At 33.3% G+C, this 16,333-nt stretch overlaps 1 non-coding gene and 1 pseudogene across 1 annotated transcript; both read left to right on the forward strand.

Annotated features, from left to right (window-relative positions):
- The first annotated feature begins 5,592 nt into the window (after positions 1-5,592).
- Positions 5,593-8,149, forward strand: LOC100783607 (UDP-glycosyltransferase 83A1-like; annotated as a pseudogene).
- On the forward strand, positions 6,566-6,691 carry MIR10186B (microRNA MIR10186b). The gene has a single exon (NR_161665.1). It is a non-coding gene; the product is annotated as a microRNA MIR10186b (primary transcript).
- Positions 8,150-16,333: the final 8,184 nt, after the last annotated feature.

Genomic DNA, 16,333 nt, shown 5'->3' on the forward strand with positions numbered 1-16,333 from the left:
ATATTAAAACTTTATTTCCTAATAGTGTTGTCTTGTCATCCAAATTATTGTGAATCAAACAAAAGTCAAATTGTAATTTATAATTCATATTTTACAACGGTTTTTGACCTCAAAAAGTTCGATATCGTTAACTCTAGTTGGCAGAATTATTATATAAATTTAATTGTGACATATTTTAAAAAATAACAAACTAAAAAGCAACAATTTAAAATAAAAAGCCAAATAAATTTATCAATATTTATAAGAACTAAAAATATGTTTAAAACATACAAGTATATAAGTTATTTTGGAAGTAAAATGTAAAAAAAATAGTTAAGTTAAATGAGACTCTGAACTACTTCAAAAACTTATTTAAATTTTTCTTAGATGCATAGACTAAAATCATAATGAGGTATATTACTAAATTTATTAATTTTCTTAGATATAATAATAGATGAAATCCTGCCTAGGGTAGCTTTGCTATTCCTAGCTGGTCCCAAGCCCGGATAAAAGGAGAGGGTTGTGTTAGGCTTTCGACAGCCAACGTTAAACTTTGTCGAATCTCTATGACATGGATCAATTACGTAATAATGTGAATGCTAGGTCGTTGCCCGGAAGCAACGCGCTGTATGGCTCGAGTACAGTGTCAAAAGAGCAAGGGCCGCTGCATCGCCGCCCGGATGTAGTGAAAAGTAAGCAAGGGTTCCCACATTTTCGTGAACGGGTGTGGGTAAAGAAGCTAGTTCATGACAGGAGGATTCGCTTTGGTACATGGAATATAGGCACACTTACTGGAAAATCTATGGAAATAGTGGATGTTATGGTGAGGAGGAAGATCAATTTTATGTGCCTACAAGAAACTAAGTCGACAGGTGAAAAAGCGAAAGAATTAGACAACTCGGGATTTAAGCTGTGGTATACGGGAAAAATCAGATCAAGAAATGGGGTAGGGATTATTGTGGACAAGGAGTGGAAGAAGGATGTCGTGGATGTAAGAAGAGTAGGAGATCGTATCATAGTCTTAAAATTGGTAGTGGGACAGGACACCTTTAATGTTATTAGTGGGTACGCACCTCAGGTTGGGTTAGCAGAACACTTTAAGGTAAAATTTTGGGAGGATCTAGAAGGGGTACTTCAGGATATACCCCAAGGAGAGAAAGTTTTCCTAGGAGGGGATCTCAATGGACATGTAGGTAGCGTGGCTAGAGGTTTTGAGGGGGTGCATGGGGGTTTTGGCCTAGGGGAGATGAATGGGGAGGGTAAATCCATCTTGGAGTTTTCGGAGGCTTTGGATCTTTCTATAGCCAATACATGGTTTAAGAAAAGAGAGGAACATCTTATCACTTACAAAAGTGGAGGGACATGTTCTCAGATAGATTTCTTCCTTATCAGGAAGTCTGATAGGAAGTATTGCTTGAACTGTAAAGTTATCCCAGGAGAGAGCTTGACTACCCAACATAGAGTTTTGGTTATGGATGTAAGAATTAGAGATAGGGCAAAGAGAAGAGGTCCTCTGGTAGCACCAAGGATCAAATGGTGGCACTTGAAGGGTGAGAAACAAGGAATCTTCCAACAAAAGATATGGGAGGGTTGGTGTGGACAATCACAAGGAAGTGCAAATGATATGTGGAACAAGATGTCCCAAGAGATTATTAAAGTGGCTAAAGAGACGTTGGGTGAATCTAGAGGTTTTGGACCTAGGGGTAAAGAATCGTGGTGGTGGAATGAAAATGTTCAGAGCAAAGTTAGAGTAAAAAAGGAGTGTTTCAAGGAGTGGTCTAGGTGTAGAAATTCTGAAACTTGGGATAAGTATAAGATAGCTAGAAATGAAACCAAAAAGGCGGTGAGTGAGGCAAGAGCCCAAGCTTTTGACGGACTATACCAAGCTCTAGGAACCAGGGACGGAGAAAGATCTATATATAGGCTTGCTAAGGGTAGAGAGAGGAAGACTAGAGATTTGGATCAAGTAAAGTGTGTTAAGGATGAAGAAGGCAAAGTCTTAGTGCATGAAAAAGATATCAAGGAAAGGTGGAAGGCGTATTTCCACAACTTATTTAATGAGGGATATGGATATGACTCTAGCAGTCTAGACACAAGAGAAGAGGACCGGAACTATAAGTACTATCGTCGGATTCAGAAACAGGAAGTAAAGGAAGCGTTGAAAAGAATGAGTAATGGTAAGGCGGTGGGGCCAGACAACATACCTATTGAAGTGTGGAAAACTCTTGGAGATAGAGGTCTTGAGTGGCTTACCGAACTCTTTAACGAAATTATGAGGTCAAAACGTATGCCGGAGGAATGGAGGAGAAGCACGTTAGTGCCAATCTATAAGAACAAGGGGGATATACAAAATTGTGCAAATTATAGGGGAATCAAGCTCATGAGTCATACCATGAAATTATGGGAAAGAGTGATTGAACGGAGATTAAGAAAGGAGACTCAAGTTACTGAGAATCAATTTGGTTTCATGCCAGGAAGGTCGACCATGGAAGCGATTTATTTATTACGGCGGGTGATGGAGCAATATCGCATGGCCCAACAAGACTTGCACTTGATTTTTATTGACTTGGAGAAAGCGTATGATAGAGTGCCTAGAGAGATTTTGTGGAAAGCTCTAGAGAAGAAAGGGGTTTAGGGTTGCATATATTCGAGCTATCCAAGATATGTATGATAGGGTATCGACTAGTGTTAGGACACAGGGTGGAGAGTCAGACGATTTTCCCATCACAATTGGTTTACATCAAGGGTCAACCCTTAGCCCCTACCTTTTTACCTTAATTCTGGATGTCCTCACGGAACAAATCCAAGAGATAGCGCCGAGATGCATGCTCTTTGCAGATGACATAGTCCTCCTTGGAGAGTCGAGGGAGGAGTTGAATGAGAGGTTGGAAACTTGGAGACGAGCTCTAGAAACACATGGCTTTCGCCTAAGCAGAAGCAAATCGGAGTATATGGAATGTAAGTTCAACAAAAGAAGGAGGGTTTCTAACTCAGAGGTGAAAATAGGAGACCATATTATCCCTCAAGTCACACGGTTTAAATATCTTGGGTCTGTAATACAGGATGATGGGGAAATTGAAGGGGATGTGAATCATCGCATTCAAGCAGGATGGATGAAATGGAGAAAAGCATCGGGGGTGTTATGTGATGCAAAGGTACCGATCAAGCTAAAGGGAAAGTTTTATCGGACTGCGGTAAGACCGGCGATTTTGTACGGAACAGAATGTTGGGCGGTCAAGAGCCAACATGAGAATAAAGTAGGTGTAGCGGAGATGAGGATGTTGCGGTGGATGTGTGGTAAGACCCGACAGGATAAAATTAGAAACGAAGCTATTAGAGAGAGGGTTGGAGTAGCGCCTATTGTAGAGAAGATGGTGGAAAATAGACTTAGGTGGTTTGGGCATGTAGAGAGAAGACCGGTAGACTCTGTAGTGAGGAGAGTAGACCAGATGGAGAGAAGACAAACAATTCGAGGCAGAGGAAGACCCAAAAAGACTATAAGAGAGGTTATAAAAAAGGATCTCGAAATTAATGGTCTGGATAGAAGTATGGTACTTGATAGAACATTATGGCGAAAGTTGATCCATGTAGCCGACCCCACCTAGTGGGATAAGGCGTTGTTGTTGTTGTTGTTGTTGTTGTATAATAATAGATGACTATGAACACATCCACTACTACAAAGTAGGCTTTCTACATCGGTTAAATAAGTTTTTCTACATCGGTTTACAACCGTTGTTGTAAGAGGTGTCGTAAAAAATGAAAGATTTTCTACGACAGTTGTGGAAGACCATCTTAGAATGCTGAACATTCTACATCGGTTGCCTAAGAACCGATGTAGAATGCATTGCATTCTAAGACGGTCTTCGGCACGTGATCGTCTTAAAATGGTTTTCATTCTACATCAGTCACCTCAGAACCGATGTAGAATGTTTTTTTTTTTTTTTTTACAAAATTGAAAGCTAGGTATATACATTCTTCAAACATGTCTTTTTTATTCTTTGAACAGCTTTATAGCATCTCTGACTACTACGAGTATCCAGTATGAAAAAGGTATATACATAATAATATGTCCAGGCTCAGGAAAAAAATTGTTAGTACTGAGGAATGCTAATACAAGGTTTAGTTCTTACTTTTTCCTAGTCCAAGCTGCCCGCTTGTGTTCTTTTATTTCCCCACATGTATAGCTCTCCATCCACTACAACAAAGACAAGAGAGGGGGGGGGGGGGGGAGGGACATTGTTTAAAAATAGGAAGGTAAAGAATATGCAGAAATTCAAAGGGTAAAAGAACATAAGATGTTAAACATTCATTTTGGAGGTAAAAAGAATCCATCCAATATCAATTCACAAGTATCATTATCTCCTTGTGTTCCTAACATACTGCTTTGTCATTTCTGGATTTAACTATCTAGCTACATTCCTAATTCCTTATGAGTCACATGTTTTTCTATTTTAAAAAAATAAACATTTGGTTTAATATCCTCAATAAAATGAATCAGTGACTATACTAGCATGTATTATATCATCAATTCAATACAATATATTACCTTGGCAATTTTTCCCAATGCAAGCAGAGGATCAACAACTATTGATGAAGTGGTACCAACCTGCACATATAATTGCAAAGTGCATGCAATCAAAGCCAGAAACTTGAAATCCACCAATAATAGACTCTAGGGTTACCTCAAGTTACAACAAGAAATATACATCCAACATTAGTTCCAAGCAGAGTTTCAGTTACAAACATTTAATATCTTCTAAAAGTCAACATGCATAATAGTCAATACGAATTCTCTTTGATGTATAATTTAAGATCCAAAATGAAAATTTTCATGAAACAGAGTTTACTAGCCTCTGGAACCACATCCATAATTGGACTGAATTAGAATATGGAAAGAAAAACCGAAAGTCTATTAGCAGGAACCTCTATCTCTGGGTTTGTATCAATGGGACACAAGATTAGAAATGAGGACATGTGGTACAAGATAGTAATGCAGAATAGCAGACACACTACCCTCCTATTCTAGATATTTTAGAGACATGGACTCTCCCCAAACTTTCAATCAATCAACAATTTCCCAAACTAACTGCCCTTAATCTCCTTTTATTTTTTCACCCATATGTTACATTACAGTTAACTGTCTATCAGACAAGGATCTCAGTCCCTTGCTCTCTCCCCTTTATTAGTCCAAACATATACCATATTAACAGGTATAAAACAATCTGTTCCCCAGCAACAAATAATGAAAAGACAGAGCTCTGAACAACATGAAGAAGGATATGTTATCCCTTTATCTGATACTCAGATGAGCTGAGCAATTTCTAATTTAAAAATTCAGTAAACACGTATGATAAAATATTGGACATAAGACACACACACATAGACAATTGGCAATTAAGTTAACGCATTATATAGCAATTTGTTACAAACACCAACTAATAAACATTTCCACCATAACTACATCATCATGACAGATAGCTAACTCAAACATTATTTACTTTCATATCAGTATATGTATAAACAAATTCATACTCTGATAGCCGTGAATTTGCAAACTATGTGTAAGCCAATTAAAGAGTAGAGTCTGTTAATCAAAAGAAATCTATATACAACATGAGCATTCCAACTGTGCTAGTTTTACCATATCCAGCTCAAGGGCATGTCAATCCCTTGATGACCCTCTCACAAAAGTTGGTTGAGCATGGTTGCAAAGTCATTTTTGTGAACACGGACTTTGACCACAAGCGAGTGGTAGCTTCCATGGGCGAGCAACAAGATAGTCTTGACGAATCCCTTCTAAAGTTGGTTTCTATCCCCGATGGTTTAGAACCTGATGATGACCAAAACGATGCAGGCAAGTTATGTGATGCTATGCAAAACACCATGCCAACTATGCTTGAGAAGCTCATAGAGGATGTTCATTTGAATGGTGACAACAAAATCAGCTTAAGTGTTGCAGATTTCTGCATGGGATGGGCTTTGGATGTTGGGAGTAAACTGGGAATCAAAGGAGCCCTGTTGTGGGCTTCACCAGCAGCTTTATTTGGCCTTCTATACAACATCCCTAAGCTTATCGATGATGGGATCATAGATTCTGATGGTGGTAAGAATATCATATATTTTCCTATATATTTGAACTTGCTTGATTTTATTTGGGCTCTATGGGGACAAATTTTGTTATGAATAAAATATGTTTGTGATTGTTAATAAATATTTTTTGTATTTATTTTTAAAATTTTATTTATTTATTATTAATAAATTTGAAAATGATTAATAACAAATGAAAAATATATCAGAAAATAAATATAAAATTTGTTAAATAATTATGAATTTAAAAAAGTGTCAAAAGATAAAAATAAATTTTTTGTCTTATTAGAAACTCAATCCAAAGAAAATATTTATTAAGAAATGAATAAAAAAATTTCATATTTATTAGGAATCGAATACATATTTTTGTATTTTGTTATAAATACTTATTGTATAGAAAAGAAGAATAACAAATAAAGTATTGGTTTAATTACCTATTAAGTTTTTATAGTTTTCAAACTTATTAATTTTAGTTCATATAGTTAATAAGTGAATTTTTTTAATCTTTGAAGTTTATATTTTAATTTTCAAAAGGTCCTTGCTGTTAAAATTCATTAACTAACGAAGTTAAAAAATTTAACGGAAGAAACCTTTTGGGAATTAAAATGTAAACTTCAGAGACTTTAAAATTTACTTATTAAACTTCAGGAACTAAAAAATTCACTTATTAAATATAAGAACTAAGAAAAATAAGTTTGAAAACTATAGGGACTAAATGAATAATTAATCCTAAAATATTTTTTCCTATAAGTTAAAATTATAGCTTTTGAATAAACTAATTGTAGAAACCTTATCATATTATTAGTTTCTCCAAAATCTTATTATTAATTTATACATAAACTAATTTTAGTTTATCTAAAAGTGTATTGCATCTTTTTTATAATTTTTTCTTCATCTTATAAATGTTTAACCAGAAGTTTATCCACACAAGTCTTTACTTTTTAAAGCTCACTTATTACTCAGTTGATTAAGGAAGCAAGCAAATTTTATTGCCATTGAAACCCAAGAGAGAAGCATAATAAATCTCAATAAATATTTATTTTTTATTAGTATATATTAATTTATTAGTTTTATTAAAAATATCAATTAGAGGATTTGAATTTATGACTTCTCCTTTCATCCTTTTCCAACTATGAGGCAACCTTATATCTTCTCAATAAATTTGTTATATATTGATATTTATTTAATTTTGTTTTACATTATAGGACTAACACTAACCACGAAAAAGACAATTCACATATCACAAGGTATACCTGAGATGGACCCACGAGACTTTTTTTAGTGGAATATGGGCGACACAATAAACGGTAAGATAGTAATTAAATATTTGATTGAGTGTACACGAAGTCTAAATCTGACGAAATGGTGGCTTTGCAACACCACAAATGAACTTGAACCTGGGCCATTATCCTCTATTCCTAAGCTTGTGCCAATTGGTCCATTGTTGAGAAGTTATGGTGACACAATTGCAACTGCAAAATCAATCAGACAATACTGGGAAGAAGATCTCTCTTGTATGAGTTGGCTCGACCAACAACCTCATGGTTCTGTCTTGTATGTTGCCTTTGGTAGTTTCACTCATTTTGATCAAAACCAATTCAATGAACTAGCTCCTGGAATTGACCTCACCAATAGACCTTTTCTTTGGGTTGTGCGTCAAGACAATAAGAGGGTATACCCTAATGAATTCTTGGGAAGTAAAGGTAAGATTGTTGGTTGGGCTCCTCAACAGAAGGTGCTAAACCACCCTGCCATAGCTTGTTTTCTTACCCATTGTGGTTGGAATTCTACCATGGAAGGTTTGTCTAATGGGGTTCCTTTACTGTGCTGGCCATATTTTGGAGACCAACTTTATAACAAAGCATATATTTGTGATGAGTTGAAGGTTGGGCTGGGAGTTGACAAAGATAAAAATGGACTCGTGTCACGCATGGAGTTAAAAAGGAAAGTAGACCAACTCTTTAATGATGAGAACATAAATTCAAGTTTTCTGGAGTTGAAGGACAAAGTTATGAAAAACATAACCAATGGAGGTCGATCATTAGAGAACCTTAATAGGTTTGTCAACTGGCTTAAAAAATAAAGATTGACACTTTATGCATATTGATTATGTTAGCTGGAAGAAATATATTAGTCCAAAGTTGATAAAATAACATACGAACAAGGTGACCAAATTAAACTTAAGATGGTCATGAAACTCAAGCAACAATTAGTTGTTTTTCGAATGATTGAAATGTTCACAAGGTTTTCTTTGTTTCAATCGTCAACTTGGTGTACGACCAAGACAAATAATACAATCTCGTATCTTTTCTTTATTTTCTTTGATATGGTCTTGTATGACACTGTATTCAAATCAGAGTAGCTTGTACTTTGAGATTCTTAATATATTTTTCTGAACTATACATATATTTTTCTTTTAAATTAGTAACTATATGAATTAAAAGAGATAACTTTAAAAAATATAATAACTTAATAGACAATTAAATTATATATAAACAAACAAATAAATATAAAATGATATATATAATTTACAAAAAAAAAACTGAGAGCATTGCACGACTTGAAAGTCTAATTATAATAAATTCAAACAAATGTTCAACTTAGCATAACACAAGAAAATTAAATTTCTCACAGAAAGGTAAAAGAAAACAAATCTATCCAAGAGAGAAAAAGATGTTGTGGGAGGCATCGAGGGGAAATGACGCATATTTGGATTGAGATCTCAAGCTGCTATATATTGTCAAATTATGTACTAGTTTACATTTCAGTTGTACTAATGAAGCTTCAGTAGGGGAGGTTGCTGAATTGAAGGCTCAAGTTGAGGCCTTACAGGCTGCACTCCAAAGAAAAGATAATGAGGATCAAATGATGAGACCCAAGATGAGCCAAGCTAAGAGATGAATGGATGGGTGCAGAAAATTCAGGGCTTATGTTAAATGGTAATTTGATTAATTAATTAGTTTTTAGAATAGACCGATGTTGATTTGTACTCCCAACATCGTTTTTTTACTAAAAATTGATATTGCTATTTGACAACCAACATCGATTTTTACAATTCAACATCGGTTTTTATTTGTAAACATCAACATTGGTTTTTACTAAAAGCCAATGTTTTTTTATATTTTTTTTTATATTTTTTTATATTTTTTAATTACCTTAAATTAACCTGTAAATTTAAAAGCAGAATCATAACAGATAATTTTCAGTCTATTTTTAGGCAGTTTTTAGTAGAAATTCCATAAAAATTGAATATTTACTATGAATTAAGAGAATATTTAATGTGCATACATTACATGAATTGTAAAAAATGTAAATTAACTAAACTACAATTTCAAAATTACTTAAACACTAATTATTTATTTTTTAACTTTCAAATAGTAGCTTGCCCACTGTATGCAAAGAGCCTTCAATCTCTCTGGTTTCAATGGTGTAGCATCATTGAAATGCTACATGATATAATAAAACATAAGTTAATAATATATAATACCAATTATAACAAAATGAAATAGGTTTGAATCAAACAATTACTATTTCCCAATTATTATTGAAACTTCTTAAGATTATAGTTAACATTCGACGCATGATGTAATATCCACACTCAGTGCTTCCTTTTTGTCTATTACACTAAATACATTATAAAATTTAAATATTCAATTTTAAGTACAAATTAGTCTACACACTAATAAAATATAATTAGAAGCATTGTTTAAATGACTTACTTTTAACAACAATCCACCTAACAGTAGTCTTAAATTTACTTTGTGGAGTATTGTCAAATCCTTTCAAATCACTGTTCAATACAAACATGGATGCATATTGTACAATTAAAATATTGGTGTTCCTAACTAATGCTAATGTAAATATATTGGAAAGTACAACTGATTTGTTAATAATTCTTTTTAGGTAGTTGTTAGACTTATTGTGTAACGAACAAAACTAGATGACAACATTTTCCTTAGGCAAAATAATGACCATTTGCCAATGTGCACTGCAGTGGAGAACAATATAAGTTATTATACACTATTTAAATTCATTTGTTCAGTTTAACTTATCCATTCAAGTAGGCTCCTAGGTACACATCCCGCTTGCATACTTGTCTCAATCATATGCCTATTGTTGTTAAAATAAAGTAAATTATGTATGAATTTAAAACAATTAGGTAATAAACAATAATGTAAAGTGACTTACAGAATCCGCAATTGTATAATAGAGATGCTGAGACATTAACCACTATGTATTATTACAGATAGATCTTCATGCTTTATGTACAAGGGGAAGTTGTCATTAAAAACCCCAAACATGGTAGCATCCCACATAACCTACAACGGCTTTAGAAAAATTCATGGGATGTTCAATGTCATCAGATATAGGGGATCATCGACATCATGATCCGGCCTATATGAAGGTTTTACTGGTCCCACAACTCCCTATCTAACATTGTTAATTAACATAATTTAATGACAGTGAACACTTTAATTGGAAAAAAAATTAATGACAGTGAAATACATGTTCTGAGAAATGCTTGTTGACAAGGGCATCAACATGGTACATAGAGCCAATGGATGGTAAATTCAATCACTAAGGAAAGAATCACAATGATTTGAGCAAGAGATTTAGAGCCAATGGATGAGCCAGGGCAAGACTTTCCACTATAATAACTTATGGTTATACACAATTAAACTTCTCAATCTAATAATTAACTTAAGTTGTGTAGTTTATCATCAAAACATTCAAATTATACAAAAACCAAAACCTTATTCCAACTCAGTAGGATTGGTCACATGTCCTTCATGATAACCATGGCATACTATAACCTTTCAATTTTTGCATTTCACTATATAAATTTTCCAACCACCAACATTCATACTTTTTGTTTATGTTCCACAAAATTAGTGAATACTCTCTCTCTTTATTTTTCAATTACACCAATGATATCAATGCTAGCTAGCTAGCATTATCTCCTGAAATATAACTAACTATATATTAAGGAGCAGAGCATGTTGTTTGCAAGTAAATGTGGGAACAAACCTGATGATTAAGGAGGTTCCAGCAGTGGTGACACAAGCAAGGATACTAAAACCTCTGGAAGCGAAACCCACGACATTGTTTTTGATTGGAATTGTTTTTCATCTGCAACATGCATATTTTGATGAAGCAAGAGAAAGGAAAAACAAGAGCAAGAGAAAAGAGATGTAGATAGATGGATATAGACAATATTCTTGATAGATTGAAACCTTTGATCAACTTTGGTGTCATGTAAATGGCGCAAGGAATAACCTGTGAAATAAAAAAGAGTGAGTGAGGGGTTGTTAATGTTATGCAAACAGAGAGATGAGAAACATACACACACATAACTAAAGCAGTGATTTAAACTCTGATAAAGTCCGAGCAAAAAAAGCCTAAACATATCGTTGCACAAACATTGCTACTACAACAACCTGCTAAATGTAATTATCAAAACTCAGTCATGCAAGGTCTAGCCAAGAACTTTGCGGCCACCATAGTTGAGGCAATGCCATGGCACTTGACAAAAACTCATCCATGTGAGGTGAGCCAAACTCAACCATGGTATTCAACACAAAAAGATGCACAGAGAGACACAATCGCGAAAAATAAGCAGAAAAATACCTACTTACAATGGCGAGGGCACGATAGCAATAAGGTTGCAAAGAGAGCAAAGCCATGAAGACGAAGCTGAGACAGAGAAGAGGTAGAGCCACGAAGATAGAGCTGAGTCAAAGAAGAAGAGAGTGCAAGGAAAATACGGCTTGTATTATGATATTTTTAAATTTAAGTTCAACATCGGTTTTTAATTGGAAACCGATGTTAACCAAGTGATGTTAACGTTAACATCACTTTTCTAAAAAATCAATGTTAATGAATTGACATTAACTTATCATACATTAACATTGGTTTTCTAAAAAATCGATGTTAATGAACTGACATTAACATCGATAAAAAAACTAATCTTAATGTTAATTAGTTAAGATCGCTTTTTCAAAAACCGATGTTAACTAACTAGAAAACCGATGTTAACATTAGTTCATTAGCATTGGTTCTTTAGAAAATCGATGTGAATGAATACATGTTATTTACAATTATGCCATCGTGTTTATGTTAACATCGGTTTTGTCAAAAACCGATGTTAACCTAGTGATGTTAAATCTATATTTTCTAGTAGAAAAACCAATGGAGAAAAAAAGAGTCTAACAAAATCTTAAGGATTTGAGTGAGATTGTTTGATAGATTTTTTTATTCTAAAAACAAAAACAAAAAGTTTGCCAAATATATGGTGCATACAAATTTTTGGTTAAAATAGGCATGCACATCTATATAAAGGCCTGAAATCTGGGTTTGGTTGTTGTGTACCCTAAACATTAATTTTTGTATTTTCTTAAAATTATCTAGGTTCAAGCTATTTGTTGGTCTGGGGACATTTGGGCTAACCGATTCTTTGTAGGTTTTGGGGGAGGTTTTGGTTTGGTCAGCATTTATGACTATGGTTGTGGTTTCTAGCTCAAGGGCATTCTTGATTTTATTAATGCTAGTGTTATTTAATTCAAGGGCTTTTTCTGCTTCTTCCCTTGAATAAAATCCTTTGTAGATTGAGCTTCGAATACCCTCCTTTGCTAAGCAAAGGTCTTTAAAATTGGTGTAAACACCTTTATGGGGTCCTGATAACAATACAAAAGTTGTATAACCTTTTCTAGAAGGAGAGACTTTCATAAGGAGACGAACTCCTTGGTTATCTATCATACAAAAATTGTATAAGGCACAAATTATGCCCTTTTTTACAGAACAGATGAATTGCTCATTATTGTTTGTATTTTGGAATATTCCAAATATTATCAATAAGACAATTGAATTTATCATTGATGACTTCTTTACCAGGGTATTGAAACTCATTTGTAAGTATCGAAAATTCTTGATTCCCAAACTTCATTTTATTTTTATGTTTTGGTAGGAGACTTTAGAGGGCTTCATCTTATTGTATCCTTGCAAAACGAGAAAGAATATCAGCAGCAACATTCTTAGCTCCTTTTATGTGTTCAAAATTTATTTTTATTCCATCGTGATAAACATATTCTTGGAATAAAAACCATCTTTTGTGAGGTTTTTTTATCTATATTTATTTGTTGGCTACTATTGCTTCGCAATCAGTTCTTATGGTGATCTCGCTTTTATTGACCAGAAAGAGTTTAAATCCTTCTAAGGCCTTTATCACAACATTTACTTCGTAATAGATTTCTTCATCATGAATTTTTTTCATATTTTTTTTCTTTAGGATGGCTCTCCATCCTTGCTCACAACCATCACATTCTATGACTAGGCAGTCAGAATCTAATGGGAGAAATAAATATGACAAATTATTAACCATTTCTTTTATTTTCTAAACCAATTTTATATCAATAAAATTTCTTGCATAATTAAGCAAGCCTAGAAAAGCTCTTATGATTTTTATATCTTCCATTTTGTCTAAAAAACCAAGGATTTTCTTGGAGATGTGAGGACTAGTATTGGATTCTATAACCTTTAAGTCTAAAAGGGCTTTTATGTGATTTTTACATTTCTCTTGTTCGAAATTCCCATACTGAATATCTTTGGTTTTGATTATCAGGTTTAGGTTTATAATTTCTAATTTGCATATAACATGTTTTTTGTTGATTTTGATGGAATTGTAGCTAGATTCTGCTATGGATAATTCATATTGTAGATCAGTTTCTATTTTTATGCTATCTAAAATATTTTCTTGGTAAGAATCATTGGGTGTTTCTAAAGTGCTTATCTTACCATGATTTTGTGATCCTTTTATTTTACAACTACTAGGTATGTCACAGGAACATTGGTTACTGGTATTGGTGTTAGTATTGGTGGGGGCATCACCATGCTTTATTCGTAACTTTGATGTGAGTTCATCTATTATGGGTGACATTTGTGTGTTTGTAAAGATTAATAAATAATCTTTTGTAATAGTGACTAACCTATTATCATGTACGATAAAATTAAGTCCTAAAATCATTTTTTCTTTAGCTAGTTGCAAATCTACTACATCTGCTTTATTTATAAAGATTTTGTTGCCAAAAATGTCACAATTTGTAGGTAATTGAATAGTGAAATTTCTAGTTTCTGTATCATTAGTTATTATGTCTTCATACATGGTTCTAGTTTTGGTTATTACGTTACCTCTAAAACAATTATGTTGGGGTACAACACTTTTGCATATGGAAGTAAATGAACAACCAATATCTACCAAAGCTTGCAAGATTACTTCAGTTTGATCAAAATTGTTTATTTTAGGAAAATTTATTTTAACCAAAATATGTAGGCTTTTATTATTCTTTTTATTGCAAATTATGGGAATGCAATCTTTGTTTTGTAGTGCCATAACCCCACTTGTTTGTTCTTCAATAAAATTTTGGGCTCTGTTTTTCTAAAAAATTTTGTAGAGAAAGTCTACCATTTTTTCTATTTGGTTTAATCTGGTTCCCAAAGTGGAAATCCTATTATTCATAATTTTATTTCCTGAATCATTTTCCTTCTTAAAATTAGGAAAATCAGTTTTCAAAGCTGTTTGTACGCAAGTTTTGTAAAAATTCTTGTAGCATAAACTACAATGAACTCTTAACATTTTATGGGGATATCTTTTACAAAAATGACATTCTTTATGATTGTGTCCTATGTGAAATTGTATCTCATGTTCACAGTCATTTAATTCGATTTTGAACATAAGGTTGTATCCCAAATCATCAAGGATTTCTCCATAATGGTTATATTTATCGTCCACTGGATAGAAATTAGTTCATTTCTAGTGAATTCATTTAATACTTTATAATCTTTGTTAACTTCTTTTTCTTTAGAAGTATAGTCAGACCAACTGATTATTAAATATATTTTCGAGTTAGTAGAGACTATCTCATCTATGAGAATGAGATTCATCCTACAACTTTTTATCAATTCTACTTCTCTTGTAAACAAATTGGTTTTTTCCGGACAATCTCTGGAGTAATGTTCTGGTTGATGGCAAGCATAGCATTCTAGTTGCTTTGTATATGTTTTGTTATCTCTAAGTTTTCTAACATGCCTTTCTTTGTTAAGAGTAGGTTTTCTAGAATTAGAGGTTCTAATTGAATACCTACGAGTTGAATTCTTTTTCCTAGAGGGTTGTCTATTGAGAGGTATGTACTGAGGCCTTTTCCTCCTAATTTCTTTCCTAATCTTTGAATCAGCCATTTTTATTTGTTTGTTAATGGCTATGTTGGTACATGTATCTTCCATCACTTTCATTATGTGTTGGATTCTAACAGTTAGATTGTTCATGACTGGGTCAATTTGGTCATCATTCCAACTATCTCTAATTTTTTGTCCTAATTTACCAGGGAGTTTTAGGAATTAATTTTTCTCCTGAAGATTTATCAGTAAATCCTCCTTCTATAGAGTCATACATTAGGTAATCTTGGGTAAATTCTTTTATTTTACCAAAGTAACTTATAAAAAGCCTTTCTAGGTTACCTAGATAAATCTTTTGTCTAATGGTACTTCCATCATTTACAGATTGGACTGTAAAGATTCGCTGTATTAAGCTACAAAAATTGTAGATGTTTAGACCAGGGTCTACTAGATTTGTTTTTATTTGTTCTAGGAAAGTTTGTTTAAATGATTCCTAGCAAGCTCTAGCTATAACTCCTAGATATGTTTCAACTCTTGCTATCATGTCTTGGTTGGTGGATACATGATTCTCATGGTTCACCCTATAATCTCTTATAATTTGGAAGTAGTTGAGGGTCAACACTTCCTATGTGTAATAGAAGAAATGGCATATTGAATGTTGGTTCAATTGGTAGCCTTTTCCCTTTGGATTTTATGTTATCTCCTAGAGCTAGGTCTACAGGAGTGGTAATTTTTTCACGAGGAAGGAACCCCATTTGGTAATCTTCTGTACTATAATCAAATTGTGGGGTAAAATTTGAACTGGTACCAAAAGCATCAGCCATCAGGCCTTTATAAGATTCAGGAAACGAAACTAATGATTCTGTTTCATCAATCTTGGACTTAATTTCTAATGTATTTTTAAAGTTGATTTCTTTTTTGTAAAATTCATGTAAATAAATCTTCTCAAGTAAATCTTCAATACTATTTGTATCTGAATTTTCCTTATCTATTGATGAGAATAATTTTTGTCTAAAAATATATTCATCATCTTCATCAGTGTCATCAGGAATTGTTTCATTATTTACGAAACTTTGTCCTTGACATTTCTTGTCTGAGT

The sequence above is a fragment of the Glycine max genome, chromosome 1 (assembly GCF_000004515.6).
Source record: "Glycine max cultivar Williams 82 chromosome 1, Glycine_max_v4.0, whole genome shotgun sequence".
Taxonomy (NCBI): Eukaryota; Viridiplantae; Streptophyta; class Magnoliopsida; order Fabales; family Fabaceae; genus Glycine; species Glycine max.